Source organism: Dromiciops gliroides, chromosome 1, assembly GCF_019393635.1.
Source record: "Dromiciops gliroides isolate mDroGli1 chromosome 1, mDroGli1.pri, whole genome shotgun sequence".
Taxonomy (NCBI): Eukaryota; Metazoa; Chordata; class Mammalia; order Microbiotheria; family Microbiotheriidae; genus Dromiciops; species Dromiciops gliroides.
In genome coordinates, this window is record NC_057861.1 from 542,137,064 (window position 1) to 542,153,636 (window position 16,573).

At 38.6% G+C, this 16,573-nt stretch overlaps 1 pseudogene; it reads right to left on the minus strand.

Moving 5' to 3' along the window:
- Window positions 1-1,549: 1,549 nt before the first annotated feature.
- LOC122751392 lies at window positions 1,550-16,085 on the minus strand (annotated as a pseudogene).
- Between the last annotated feature and the right edge of the window lie 488 nt (window positions 16,086-16,573).

The following is a 16,573-nucleotide window of genomic DNA, read 5'->3' on the forward strand; positions in this document are numbered from 1 at the left end:
CCCAGACACCCATCATAAATACTTTTGTCAAGAGAATTTTGGTACCTGGATTCCAAACTTAAACACCTGAATCTTTCTATGCAGGTACTTCTGGTCTTTACTTCTATGTCTAGCTCAGAATCTGCAAATATAAAGACAATTTTTAGATGTGAGAGGTTTGTGGCTTCATTTTCATTTTCCTTCCTTAGAAACAAAGTGAATTATTTTCTTGCATTGAACCATTAGCCATATTGAGATGTATGAATCCCGGTACAGGAACTTTGTAGACTTTTCAGTCCTTGAATGATTTGCAAGTTTCTGCACTGAGCAAATTTTTTCCCCCTTTCCCTGTAGGAAAATATGTTTTTTCAGTCATTTGACTCAGCATTTGAGGTACTACACTAGAGAAAAGGTGGAATTGTTTGACCAAATTAGTTAACACTGATAATGGGTTGTGTATGTGTTAATTGCCCCTGGTGGGATAGTAGTATAGAGGCTAGTTTGGGGAAAGAATAAGGGCAATAAGGAATCGTGTAAAGAATGATCATGTTACAAGCTCAGAATCATAATAACATAGTCCTGTTACAAGCTACTAGATTCAGCCTTGGCACATAGAAAAGTCTCCTTAGTATTAAACAATATTCTTTTTAACTTTATCAGGAGGGTGGTAACCATGAGCAATATAAAAATGAAAATGTCATGAATCATTTATGATTAAGTGCTTGCTCCCAGAGGAATGACATGATAACCAATCTGGGTTTAAATAATTTACACAGAAAGAAAAACCAAAAGGTGAAAAAAAAAATTCAAAATAGTAAATGAAAAATAATTCTGACCAGAGGGAAAGCTATGCTTTAAATTGTCTTAATAAACAATGGGAGGGGCAACTAGGTGGCACAGCGGATAAAGCACTGGCCCTGGATTCAGGAAGACCTGAGTTCAAATCCAGCCTCAGACACTTACACTTACTAGCTGTGTGACCCTTAGCAAGTCACTTAACCCCTCATTGCCTTGCCAAAAAAACAAAAAAAGGGTTACTTAGCCATAGCAGAGGAAAGACTTTCAGATCAGGGAAGGGACAGTCACCAAGAATATAGCCTTGATTCATCTAGGCCCAGCTCTCTAGTTTTGGTATTATTGGTCATTCTGATGGTATGTGGTCAGAATCCTAAGGGAGGAGCTCTAGCCCCTGCTGGATGTTTTTGTACTCAGATGACCAGGAAGCTACATCAACAGCCTGAGCCTTAGTCTCTTGAACTAATAAAATCTTTTTTGTTTTTATGTAGATTAAATGAGATATTTATTAAGCACTTTGCAATTTTAAAAAGCCCTATATGAATGCTAGCTGTTATTGCACATATTCTTATAATTATTTGCTGTGGTCAGGGTCCAGATTAAAAGAAAAAACTCATACATGTGCAGTAGCTCAGTCAGCCTGGTTTTATGATTTCCTTTATTTTCATTGAGCAGCCCATGAATTTCAAGTAGGGGTAGGAGGTGGGAGTAATCTAGAGCAGTGTTTATTGAAACCCAAAGCTTCTAAAAGTAGGAAGATGCTGAAACCATGAGTTCATCTGGGTCTGGATCTAGTTGTTGTATCTGGCTGCTTCTTCTGCAAACTGGGTTTTCTGGCGATCTCAGGACCAATGGTGATGCTGCTGGTGGTGACTTTGAAGATATATGGCCTAGCCGAGTGCAGAGGGGACCTGCCGCCATGCTGGAAGTCGATATAACGGACTCCTGGGGGATAGTTGGAGAATGTATGGGAGACCTCTCTCCACTCAAAGTAACTCCATTCATCAGCCACCAATTCTGTGAGCTTGAACATATCCAGGATTTCAAAGGCATCAGATAGCAAGCGCACACAGATGTACTATTTCCAGGAACAGTCATATCTGGCAGCAAACCAGTCTTTGATCATAATGTCTGACCTCACTGTGTCCATCAGATCTTCACAATAGCCCATGGCTTTCAGGTTCACACTCTGAAACTTGAGAAAATCACCATAGTCCGCAAGAAAGCATTTCCTGACTCGGGTGTCTGGAAACTCTTTTCCATGGGGTCCAGGTATGGTTTTTTGTTTTTTTGTCTTTTGTGGGGCAATGGGGGTTAAGTGACTTACCCAGGGTCACACAGCTAGTAAGTTACAAGTGTCTGAGGCCAAATTTGAACTCAGGTACTCCTGAATCCAGAGCCAGTGCTCTATCTACTGTGCCACCTAGCTGCTCCTAGGTATGTTTTTTACAATCCAATGAATTTTTGCTCTCACAGCATGTATCCAAAAATCTAACCCATCCATTTTACTGTGGCTTTCCTCTCTGGTCTGCAGAAGTTCTTTTTCCTCTTCTGAGGATTTTGAACTAATTAAATCTTGAAGATAGTTTCAATAACCTTTTACGGAAAAACCAGCCTAACATGCATGGAATGGGGGTCATGGTATATTGCTCCCATCATATCCCACTCCTAGGTGGTTAAGGTCCTAAAAGTCTTCCAGAGGACCTTCTACTACTTAAATGGCTTTTCTGGACACATTTGACCTTGGGAATGCAAGAAGCCTAACACAGGCAAGCTCTAAAGAAGGAAAAGAAAAGCTAAAATAGAAAGATAACCAAAACAAATTATTTAAGAGGCCTTTGAAGAGAGAATGACCAAATATGAAGGAATGAAGACCAGAAATCCCAGACTTAACCTCCCCCTTTTGAAAGTCTTGAATCTTAACAATCTGTGCGTGGTATAGGTAAAGGCCGACATTGCAGTTCACAGTGAGTTTCTCAATGAAAAGAAACAATGATGAGCAGGAGCAAAGCTGATACATCAAAAAAATATAGCTCAAATGATGACACATGCAAAGTCACCACTCGTCATCATGAGTCAGAGTCATCTGTAGTACAGTAGCTGAGAATTCATTATCTACTTGTATGAGGCCTCTCCTCATACCCATACAAACACCCATTTAGTGTTCCCTAGTGTAACGATTGGAATGACACCACCTGCTGGAGACTTACTGTAGAAAAGCTCCGCCATGAAAGGAAGGTCTTTGAGGGCAAGGCCATGCGGCTTTTCTTTGGCGAGAGGAAGTGATGTTTGCTGGTGGGAGGAGGAAGGGGGAGCCGGGCACTCTGTCTCACTCTCTTTACCTGAGGAAGCTGGTGGAGAAGGGAGCTAGAAATGTGCTCTCCCTTTAATAGATAGGAATCTAGGCCTTTTCTTCTCTCTTTACCAAATTCTTATTCTCCTTAATAAATGCTAAAAAGCCTAACTCTTGCTAAAGCTTATAATTTATTGGTGACCACTCATTAGATATTTTAGACAGAATAGCTAGAATTTTAGCCCTTAACACTAGTTTACCAGTCAGCATCTTAATATCAAATCTTTGCTCCTTTAGAGGCTCCTTCCAAGGGAAGACCCCCCCACCCCACCCCTTTTCCTATACAGGTTGGGTAGATAATTTCCCCTCCCTTCTATCACTAGAAAGCAAGCTACCACCCAGAAATACTAACCTAATGTTCCTCTAAGTATCCCTAGTGAGATGTCCAATAACAACTGGTAGCAAAATGGAGGCACCCCAGCAGTTCCAGATTCTAATAAGTAAAGTGCTATGCCAATACCTGTATTTCTGCCTATAACCAATGCTATAGGAAACCATTCTGCTGCCACTGGGCTCCAAGTTGCAACCCCTGTGCATGAACATGGCCACCACAGGGGCTGCTACTATCTCTGTGCCAGGCACTGCCTCTGCTGGAACTTGACTCTGTCCCTATGCTGGAGTCAAGCATTGTCTGGTGCCTGACTCTGTTTAGAGTTGCATGTGTGTATGTATGTTATATATACACATACACATACATGCATACATACACATATACATGCATATACACATGCATATGCATACATACACATGCATATAGATATGTGTATTGTGTGTATACACATGTATATGTTTATATAGACATGTATATAAACACAATATATTTACATATAGTATATTAGGTTGCATATAAAATATATAATGTGCATATATATACATATATATATATATACACACATGCACAATATATAAATCTATATATCTGTTGTTGATGATGAAGATGTTCTTTTAGTCATGTCTTCCATTTGGGGGTTTCTTGGCAAAGACACTGGAGTGGTTTGCCATATCCATCTCTTAACTCATTTTACATATGAGGAAACTGAGGCAAACAGGGATAAGTAACTTGCCCAGGGGGTCACGCAGCTAGTCACTGTCTGAAGCCAGATTTTAACTCAGGGAGATTAGTCTTCCTGATTCCAGATCTGGTACTCAATCTGCTATGGCGCCACCTAGCTGCCCTTATATAGCTATATACTTGTACTTGTACTTGTATAACTTTGACAAGACATTAAAAGGAGAGCCACTTCTTCATGTGAGACAGGATTGAAAGAGGAGCCATCAGCAGGAGGCATCATGGTGATAGGCGATGAGAAGGAGGAGAGAAGAGAAAGCTCATGGCGAATAGCTTCAACCTTTTTGGTAAAATGTGAGGAAAGGTTCTTAGGGGATATGGTAGGGGGAAGTGGAAACATGTGAGCTTAGGGGAAGGATGAAAAGGTTTGGAAGAACCACTGTGTGAGTGAGACAGTGAGCTAATTATAGACATGTAAAAGGATTGTTTTGCAATAGGGAGCACCAAGTTTAGGTTATGTAACATAAATTTGTATTGGACCCAGTCAGCATGGTTTTGTGATTTTCTCTAGATTCTACACAGCAGCATGTGTGTAGAAATGAAGGCAGTGGATTGTGGGAGTGATCCAAGCTGAGACTTTACCAGGCAACATGATAAGGGGCCAAAGGACTCAAGGGAAGATGACAGTGTAGATTTGAACTGGTTCACCAGGGAGTCAAAATCGGGAAGGGAGGATAGTGTTAACTCGTGTAGAAGTGATGACCTGGCAAAGAACAAAGGGTCAAATTTACACAATGTCCCAGTATGGAAAAAGAACAAAGTTTGGGGTTGTGAGGTAGAGGTAGAATGACAACATACTGTCATCAGATACAGGAAGTTCCTGAACATGGAAATGGAGGATTTGTGGGTGATGGCAAGATCAAAAGTGTGAAGATCTTTGTGGATGGCTGAGGTTGGGTGGAAGAATAAGTCATGTGAAATGAATTTGTTGAGGAACTATGAGGTTAGGATGCTTGAGGAAGTATCACTATGTAGTGCAGACATTTAGTACAGTGCTTGGCACATAGTAGGTGTTTAATAAATGTTTATTGACCGACTGACTGACTGACTGACTAAAGCCTCCTAGTATGGGAGAAGTCGTTGGGGAGGAGAGAAGGAGTGTGAACCTGGCACTGAATTCATTAAGCAAAGAAGGGGAATGTCTTGGAGGTCAGTAGACAACAGATGCCAGACTAGGAAGAAGTACTCTTACTGATCGATAAAGACTGCAAACACTAAATCACTATGCATCTTCGGGAAGGATGGGAGAAAGTGACAAGGAAAAAAGAGAGAGAGAAGTCAAGAAGAAAAAACATGATGAAAGAAGGAAGCAGTAGCAAAGGAGGGGAGTAGAGTTTAGAAGCAGTGATGGGAGACAGTGAAGAAGATGAAAGCTATAACTTCTCTGGGGCAGCTATGTGGCACAGTGAATAGAGTGTCAGGCTTAGCATCAGAAAGACTCATATTCCTGAGTTCACATTTGGCCTTAGACACTTACTACCTATGTGACCCTAGGCAAGTCAGTTTGCCTCAGTTTCCTTGTCTATAAAATTGAAATGGAGAGGGGAAAGGCAAGTCACTCCAGTATCTCTGCCAAGAAAACCCCAAATGGAGTAGGACACTACTGAAACAACTGAACAACAATAACTTCTTTATGTTATAAGGGAAGAAAATCATATTACCATGCTTCATCATAGCATGAAAAGGGCCCTGAAGTGTATAGATTGGCAGTGAACTACATTCCAACATCTAAAGAGACGCATAGTCAATACCTTGGATCTATATTCAGAATGCTTCCAGCTAAGAAGGGCATGGGACAGCTTATACTCAACAGGCACTTCCTGGGTTTGAAAACCCAGGGCAAAGCCATCACTTGAGGCTAATGAGATTATGCCCCATTTGTTGTTATGGGGAATAAGAGGGTGACACTTCCTCTCCAGGAGGTGCCCTTCTTTCCAACGCTGACCACTGACCCACATAATTCTTCACTCGCCTGTGTCCATGAGGACAAGTTCTACTGGGGTCTTGACACAGTGGCACTCCTCTCTATCTGTCCCACCTTCAAAACCCAAACCCCACAAGGGTGAAAACCAGACTACTCCCCTCTCCTGATGTGATCACACTTCTCAGAGGACTGTTCTCTGAGCTGCTTTGAGCACTACCATCCCTTTACTGTTTCCACTCCAGCTGAAAAAAATTCTAGTTATATCTCTAAAAGAGGGTCACCTCCATACCCCAGTAAGGAAGTGGAAAAAGACTGTAACAAATATTTGACAAGGATCTGACATCCAAAATCTATAAGAAATTGATGCAAACCTATTAGAATAAGTTCCATTTCCTATGGGATAAAAGGTCAACGGACCTGAATAGGTAGTTCTCAAATAAGACAACACAAATTGTCAATTATCACCTTGAAGACTGTTCAGACCCATTAATAATCAGAGAAATGCAAATTAAAAGAATTCTTTGGTCAACCAATTTAATTTGCAAGGATGGTTATAAAGGGACTATGGGGAAACAGGCATACGATTACATTTATTATTATTTATTTATTATATATTAATATAATATTTATTATAAAATATATAATATTTATTATATTACTAGTACATTGCAGCTGAAATTGTGAATCAGTACAATCTTTTATTTTTTATGTTGTATTATGTTTTTGTTTACTTAATTAAACATTTCCCAATGACATTTTTTGTTTAGATGTGTGTATACCTTTTTTAATTATAAAAGTATTTTATTATTTTCCAGTTACATGTAGAGATAGTTTTCAATCTTTTATTTTAATAAACCGTAAGAGTAATAAAGCTGATCCCTTAAGACCCTATGAGCTTTCTAGTGCAAAGGTTCTTAACCTGGTCAAGAAGCCCTGTTGCAGTAGAGCTATGTCCTAAGATTGTTATAAAAAAAAAAGAAAAAGAATGATCTTTCTGAACAATTTATTTGTAGTAGCAAAAACTCCAAAACCTACATGTCCAAAGGATGGAGAACAGCTGAATAAATTACAAAATATTCACATTATAAAATATGATTGCTCTAAAGGAAATGACAGATATGGATACTGTAAAACACTGATGTGAAACAATATAGAAAGAATCACAACATAGACTATGACTATATAAAGAATAACAAAAATTAGACAAAATATATCCAAAAAAGGATTAGAAAGCAACATGGATGTAGTTCATTATTATTTCACTAAATTTAACATAGACATTTTGTAAATAAACTAAACTGAAATTTATAGCTTTATATATGATCTCATTTTTGTTTTGCTTACTGTTTACTAAATGTGACAAAAATTTAATAAAAAGAAAAAAGAAAGTGCTTTCCAAATGTAAATTATTAAAATTAATGCTCAAAATGACTGAGTCATCAACAATTATGATTATGGTAATATGGTCACAATGAATAATAATTATGAATTATGGTCAGTATGTGCAGTTAAAAAAGATAGAGGGGAACAAAATATATTTTAGGATGATTTTCTTCCCACAAAACAAGTTAAAAATGGAAAGGGATGATAAAGTGTTAAATTTCAGTTTCATAGAAAATCCAGCTAATTCACTAGTGGTACAGAATAATTAAAAATGTTATACCATCACACATATGTATGCCAGTTTTTCTTCCTTCACCCTTGTTAACCACCACCATAGTCCATATTCCATTCAAATATTGACAAAAAGCATAAGGGAAGACAGGACATTATATAGTGAACATGCTCAGGTGTCACGGCAGATTAGCTAGGAAATAATATTTTAATCTTGTATTATCTGTCAGGGGCCTTCGAGGAGCCATTAGTCCTACTGGAAAGAGCTTGTGTCTCAGTGCGAAGGTGGAGAGAGTGAAAAAAAAAATAACAGCTTACATTTATAAGTACTTTATTGTTCAGCTGTATCTGACTCTTAGTGAACCCATTTGGGGTTCTCTTGGCAAAGATACTGGGGTGGTTTTCTATTTTTTTCTCTACCTCGTTTTAGAGTTGAGGAAACTGAGGCAAACAGGGTTAAATGACTTGAGCAGGGTCACCCAGCTAGTAAGCCTCTGAGGCCATATTTGAACTTAGGAAGTCTTCCTTATTTTACGCTTGACATTCTATCCACTGTGCCACCTAGCTGCCCTTATAAGTGCTTTACAATTTAAAGAATCATTTTCACATCCATTAACTCATTTAATCTTCACAATAAATCTTTAATGTAAAATAAATATCATTCTCACTTTGCAAATTGGAAAAATGAGGGTAAGAGAATTTAAGTAATTTTCCATGGATCACACAGGCAATAAGTGGAAAAACTAAGATTCAAACTCAGGTTTCCCAATGCCTTCCAGAATTTTTTCCATTACACTTTACTACCTCAAGGTGACATGGTGAATTGAGTGTTGGTCCTAGAGTCAAGAAGATGAGTTCAAATACCAATTCAAATCTGACCTCAAATCTCACCTAGCTGTGTAATGTTGGGCAAGTAATTTTTTTTTTGACTGTCAAATCACCCTTTATTTATTTATTTAGAATTTTCCACCTTACATGTAAAAACAAATTGTAAGATTGATTTTTAAAACTTTGTGTTCCAAATTCTCTTCCTTCCTCCCTATCCCCTCTTTAAGAACTCAAGCAATTCAATATGTTATACATGTACAGTCATGAAAAACATAGACAAAAAAACCTTAGAAAAAGGAACTAACAAGGACAACAAAATATACTTCCATCTGTATTCAGATACCATCAGTTCTTTCTCTGTAGATGGATTGCATTTTTCACAAGTCCTTCAGTGTTGTCTTGGATCATTGCATTGCTGAAAATAACTACGACATTCACAGCAGATCATCTTACAATATTGCTGTTATTTTGTATACAGTACATTTCAGTTTTCATCAGCTCATGTAAGTCTTTACAGGTTTTTCTGATAGCATGCTGCTCATCTTTTTTTTTTTAAACAGTAAACTACATTTATATAGTATTTTATTTTGTTTTATTTTTTTGTGGGGCAATGGGGGTTAAGTGACTTGCCCAGAGTCACACAGCTAGTAAGTGTCAAGTGTCTTGAGGCCGGATTTGAATTCAGGCACTCCTGAATCCAGGGCCAGTGCTTTATCCACTGTGCCACCTAGTCACCCCCTATATAGTATTTTAAAGGGAGATTTCCTTACAAAATACCCATGAGGTTGATTATGGGTAAGTCTTTTTTGTTGTTGTTTTTGCGTGGAGCAATGAGGTTTTAATTTTTTTGGCGGGGCAATGAAGGTTCAGTGACTTGCCCAGGGTCACACAGTTAGTAAGTGTCAAGTGTCTGAGGCCAGATTTGAACTCAGGTCCTCCTGAATCCAGAGGTGCTTTATCCACTGAGCCACCTAGCTGCCCTGGGCAAGTCATTTTTAACCTCTGTTTGCCTCAGTTTTCTCAACTGTAAAGTGGAGTTAATTATAGCGCCTACCTCACAGGACTGTTGTGAGGATCAAAATGGATAATATTTGTACAGCATACTTAGCATAGTCCCAAGCACATAGTAGATGCTATTTAAGTGCTAGATAGCTAGCCTTATTGGTGCATTTTTTATTTAAAGTTTTGAATTCCAAATCCCATCTCTCTTTCCCTCCCTACCCTTCCCCCTAACTGAGGTGGTAAGATATAGGTTATACATGTGAAATTATGTAATACATTTCCATATTAGTCATTTTGTATAAGAAGACTCAAATTAAAGAAAAAAAAGAAAGTGAAAAATAGCATGCTTCAGTCTGTGTTCAACCAATATCAGTGCTTTCTCTGGAGGTGGATAGTATGCTTCAACATTAGTCCTTTAGGATTGTCTTGGATCATTGTATTGCAGAGAATAGCTAAGTCACTCACAGTTCTTCACTGACCAATATTGCTGTCATTGTGCAGAACACTCTCCTAGTTCTGTTCACTTCACTATACATCAGTTCATGTAAGTCTTTTCAGGTTTTTCTGAAATCATCTTGCTTGTCATTTCTTATAGCTCAATATATTCCATTATAATCATATATTGGTGCATTTTAAACTCGTAATAAGATGAGTGGCAGGTAGCTAATTACCCTCTCTGAAGGTCTCATATGTATTTTACATTTAGAGTTATAGAATTTTACATTTGGAAGGAACCTTAGAAATAATATAGTTTAACTCTCTTGTTCCCCAGGTAAGGAAGCCCTAAGTCTAAGAGCCGAGAATGATTTCCCTGGGGAACCCAAAGTGAATTAATGGCAGTCCTGGAATTAGCTTGGATCTTCCAACTTCTCATCCAATGTTCTTCAGCTATCTAGAATGGAGAATTTCCAGAGCCTCCTCTATTTAGTTTAAACTCCTATCTCTGTTGATTTAAATATATTGGAGATGTCTTATATTGTTATTTTATATTATTTTCACATCCATAGGCTATGTTTCCTCAACAAGATTACAGAGGTCTCAATGGTTGGCACCTATGTCTTGTTATTCTGGGTACCTTCTAACCACCTTGCAGACAACTCAATAAATATTTGATCACTGAATTAACAACTGAATAAGACATATTTTTTTTTGTCTGCTAGTTGTTTAGAAGACTAATGATCCGATCCTTTTCATTGGCTGGTTGGGTGAGTTATTTCCTGAGGTTGAGGTTGACCACAGACCACATCTCACCTAGTTCACTAGGTGAGCTCAGCACTCAATCTACCATGTCACCTCAAGGAAGTAATATGTAACAGAAAAAAAGTGCTGGATGGCATCATGAGACCTGAGTTTGAATCTAAGTTCCCACTTATTGGAGCCCATGGGAAATGGTTTAAAGTCTCTCTCTCTCTCTCTTTTTTTTTAGTTTTATAAAAGTATTTTATTATTTTCCAGTTACATCTAAGGACAGTTTTCAACATTTGTTTTCATGCGATTTTTAGTTCCAAATTTTTCTCCCACCCTCCCTTCCCTCCCCACTAAAGTCTCTTACCGTCACTTTTCTCATTTACAAAATGGGAGTGATATTAATTTCACCTCAAAGATTTGTTGTGAAGATTAAATGAATTAATGGATGAGAAATGACATTTACACTATAGATAGGTCAGTGAAAACCCATGACCACAAATGGAAAAACTGATGTTGTCTTTACATATAAAGGATCATGTTGTAGATTATAACTATGAAGACTTGTTCTGTAGCCCTGGATGGATTTCTGTCTAGACTTTAGGGAATGAACCACCTGAAATGCTGATGTTATATGCTAGAATGATGTGTCTATGGCTACTTTTTATTTATTTATTTATTTTTAGTGAAGCAATTGTGGTTAAGTGATTTGCCCAGGGTCACACAGCTAGTAAGTGTTAAATGTCTGAGGTCAGATTTGAACTCAGGTCCTTCTGACTCCAGGGCCAGTGCTCTATCTACTGTGCCACCTAGCTGCCCCTATGGCTACTTTTTAAAAACCATTCACAATCATATTTATCAAGCATATGGTATAGGTGTAATCAATCAACCAACAAGCATTTATTAACTACCTACTATGTGGAGGCCACTATACTAAGTGTTATGGATATAAAGACTAAAATGAAATAGTTCCTATTTTCAAAGCTCTTTTGAAGGGAAACATGTACATACTATGTGTGAAGCACTGTGCTAAGTGCTTGGGATAGAAATATAAGGGGATGGGGCAGCTAGATGGCGCAGTGGATAGAGCACTGGCCCTGGAGTCAGGAGTACCTGAGTTCAAATCCAGCCTCAGACACTTAACACTTACTAGCTGTGTGACCCTAGGCAAGTCACTTAACCCCAATTGCCTCACTAAAAAAAAAAAAGAAAGAAAAAAAAAAGAAATATAAGGGGAAAAATAGTTCCTTCTTTCAAAGAGATTATTTCCTACCTTCCTCCCTCCATCCCTCCTTTGCTTCCTTTTTTTCCTTCCTTCTTTTCTTCCTTCCTTATGAGATAGCACTTGAGCTGTGCTCTGAGGTAAACTAGGGATTCTACGAGGAATGAGTATGCATTCCAGGTATGGAGGGCAACCTGTGCAAAGGCATGGAGACAGGAGATAGACTATCAAGTATAAAGAAAGGCAAGAAGGCCAGCTTGTCTGGAACGTATCGTGTGTGGATTGAGGTAAAATACAGGGTGTCTCAAAAGTCTTTTTGTTGTTGTTCAGTCATTCAGTCATGTCTGACTCTTTGTGACCCTGTGGGCCATGGCATGCTGGGTCCTTCTATTCTTCATTATCTCTTAAAGTCTGTCCAAGTCACATTCATTGTTTCCATGACACTATCTGTCCATCTCCTGCTCTGCCATTCCCTTTTCCTTTTGCCTTCAATATTTCCCAACATCTTTTTCAGTGAGTTCCATCTTTTCATTATGTGGCCAAAGTATTTAAGCTTCAGCTTCAGTATTTGTCCTTACAGTGAACAGCCTGAATTAATTTCTTTAAGTATTGACTGATTTGATCTCCATGTGCAAGGAACCCTCAAAAGTCTCCTTTAGCCCCACAATTCAAAAGTATGAACTCTGCAGTGCTCAGCTTTCCTTACAATCCAACTCTCACAGCCATACATTGCTACTGGAAAAGCCATAGCTTTGAATATAGGGACCTTTGTCAGTAAGGTGATGTCTCTGCTTTTAAGTATTCGATCTAAATTTGCCTTAGCTTTCCTTCCAGGGAGCAAGCATCTAATTTCAGGGCTATAGTTACCATCTGCAGTGATCTTTAGGCTCAAAAATATAAAATTTGACACTGCTTCCATTTCTTCTCCCTCTATTTGCCAGGAACTGATGGAAGCAGTTGCCAAGATCTTAGGTTTTGATTTGGGGGTTGTTATTTTTTTTTTAAGTTAAGCTTCAAGACAACTTTTATATTCTCTTCTTTCACACTCATCAAGAGGTTTCTTAACTCCTCTTCATTTTCTGCCATCAGAGTGGTATATCATCTGCATAGCTGAGATTGTTGGTATTTCTCCTGGCAACCTTAATTCTGGCTTTTGATTCATCCAGTCTGGCATTTAGCATGTTGTATTCTGCATATAAATTAAACAAATAAGGTGGCAATACAATATACAGCCTTGTCATACTCCTTTCCCAATCTTAAACCAATCAGTTGTTTAGTTCTAACTATTGCTTCTTGGCCCACAGACAGGTTCCTCAAGAGATAAGTAATATGGTCTGGTACTCCCATCTCTTTGAAAACTTGCTGTTTTTGTTATGATCCACACAGTCAAAGAGTTTAGTGTAGTCAATGAAGCAAAAGTAGATGTTTTTCTGGAACTTCTTTCTTTCTTCATAATCCTGTGAATATTGGCAATTTCATCTCTAGTTCTTCTGCCTCTTTGAAAATCAGCATGCTCTTCTGGTAATTATCAGTTCACATTTGCTGAGACCTAGCTTGCAGAATCTTAAGCATAACCTTGCTGATATGAAATGAGCACAATTTGAACATTCCTTGGCATTGCTTTTCTTTGTTGTTTGTCCTTCATTCTTTTTTTTTTTTTTTGGCAGGGCAATGGGGGTTAAGTGACTTGCCCAGGGTCACATAGCTAGTAAGTGTCAAGTGTCTGGGGCTGGATTTGAACTCAGGTACTCCTGAATCCAGGGCCAGTGCTTTAACCACTGTGCCATCTAGCTGCCCCCCTTTGTCCTTCATTCTTGAAGAGGACCATAACATTGGGGTAGTGTCATGACTTGCACTGAATTGGATTTAAGTGAGGAAGGGCTGTGTAAGGTCACCAACCTCACTCTTTGCTCCAGAGCCAGCTGGGTCCAGTGGCAAGATATACATCAGGATGACTGAAGATGGCCCTGAATGTTTTTTAAGGCAATTGGGGTTAAGTGACTTGCCTAGGGTCACACAGCTAGTAAGTATCTGAAGTGAGATTTGGACTCAGCTCCTTCTGACTCCAGGGCCAGTGCTTTATCCACCTTGCTGCCCCATTGCCTTTCTTTAGAATTAGGATATAGGTTGATCTTTTTTTAATCCAATGGACACTGTTGAGTTTTCCAAATTTGCTGGCATATTGAGTGCAGCACTTTAACAGAATCATCTTTTATGATTTTAAATCGCTCAGCTGGGACTCTATTACCTCCACTAGCCTTATTGGGGTTTGTTTTTTTTTTTTTTTTAGTGAGGCAGTTGGGGTTAAGTGACTTGCCCAGGGCCACACAGCTAGTAAGTGTTAAGTGTCTGAGGCCGGATTCGAACTCAGGTACTCCTGACTCCAGGGCCGGTGCTCTATCCACTGCGCCATCTAGCTGCCCCTACTAGCCTTATTGTTAGCAATGCTTCCTAAAGCCCACTTAACTTCATTCTCCAGGATGCCTAACTTTAGATCAGTAACCACATCATGTATGTGTATTTTGTGTATTCTTGCCATCTTTTAAAAAATCCATTCTGCTTCTGTTAAGTCCCTACTATTTCCGTCTTTTATCATGCCCATTTTTTTGTGAAACTTTCCCTTGATATTCCTACTTTTCTTGAAGAGATCTCTTGTCTTTCTCATTCTCTTGTTTTCTTCTATTTCTTTTCATTGCCTATTTAAGAAAACCTTTTAATCTCTCATTGTTATTCTCTGGGATTCTACATTCATTTGAGCATATCTTTCCCTTCCTCCTTTCCTTTTTGCTTTCCTTCTTTCCTCAGCTATTTGTAAAGCCTCATCAGACAGCCATTTTGCCTTCTCAGTTTTCTTCTTTGGAATGGTTTTTATTTGCTGTCTTGTGTACAGTATCGAAAACCCCTGTCCATAGTGCTTCAGGCACTCTATCTACCAGATCTAATCCCTTAAATCTATTCATTATTTCCACTTCATAGTGATAAGGGATGTTATTTAGGTCATACCTATATGATTTTTCCTACTTTCTTCAATTTAAGTCTGAATTTTGCAATAAGAAGCTGATGATCTGAGCCATAGTCAGCTCCAGGACTTGTTTTAACTGACTGTATAGAGCTTTCTCTACCTTTGGCTGTAAAGTATATAATCAATATGATTTCTATATTGACCATCTGGTGATATCCAAGTGTAGAATTGCCTTTTGGGTTGTTGAAAATGAGTGTTTGCTATTACCAGCAAGTTATCTTGACAAAACTCTATTAGTCTTTGCCTTGCTTCATTTTGTACAACCAGGCTAAGCTTACCTGTTATTCCTATTTTTTTGGGGGGGGGGTAGGGTAATGAGGGTTAAGTGACTTGCCCAGGGTCACATAGCTAGTAAGGGTCAAGTGTCTGAGGTTGAATTTGAGCTCAGGTCCTCCTGAATCCAGGGCTGGTGCTTTATCCACTGCACCACCTAGCTGCCCCGCTATTCCTATTATCTTTTGATTTCCTACTTTAGCATTCCAAATTCCAATGATGAATGTGACATCTTTTTTTTGGGGGGAGGGGGGTGTTATTTCTAGAAGATATTGTAGTTCTTCATAGAACCAATCAACTCTGGCTTCTTCAGTATGAGTATAGACTTGTGGTACTATAATGCTAAATGGTTTGCCTTGGATTCAAACATATCATTCTGCCATTTTTTAGATTATACCCCAGTACTACTTTTCTCACCTTTTTATTGACCATGAGGGCTACTCTTATTTCTTCTAAGGGATTCTTCCCCACAGTAGTTTATGTAGTGATCATATAGATTAAAATCAGCCATTCCTGTTCATTTAAGTACACTGCTACCCAAGATATTCATATTTGATCTTTCCATCTCCTATTTGGCCACCTCCACCTTACCTTGGCTCATAGATCTTACATTCTAGGTTCCTACACAGTATTGATCTTTACAACATCATACTTTCCTTTCACCATCAGATACACCTGTGGCTGAGGTTCCTTTTGGCTTTGGCTCAGCCGCTTCATTAGTACTGGAGCTACTTTAGTTGTCCCCCACTCTTCCCCAGTAGTGTATTGGACACCTTCTGGTCTGAGGGGCTCATGTTTTGGTGTCATCTCTTTTATCATATTAGTACTGACTGTGAGGTTTTCTCGGCAAAGATACTGGAGTGGTTTGCCATTTCCTTATTTCGTGGATCACCTTTTGTCAGAACTTTTCACTATCACCTCTCTGTCTTTGATAACCCTGTATAGCATAGCTCATAAATTCACTGAGCTACCCAATGCTCCATCAGGAGAAGGCAGTGATGGGGGAGGGGCAGGAGAGGGTGATGAGGGGGAGCAAAAATCTTAGTGCAGTTTTAAGTTGTGAAGATGATTAATCTATTAAAGCTTAAAACTACACTGACTTTTGACACATTCTATATAATAGGGTTAGTGACATATGTTAAAGCCAGGTTGTAAATGATTTTAAATTTCAAACAGAGGAGTTTGATCCTAGAAGTAATAGGAACCAGTAGACTTTATTGATCAGTGGAATGACATAGACATCCTTTAGGACTGAATATTACTTTGATCATTGTGTATAGGAAAGAACGAATGCAGAGGGAAAAGGG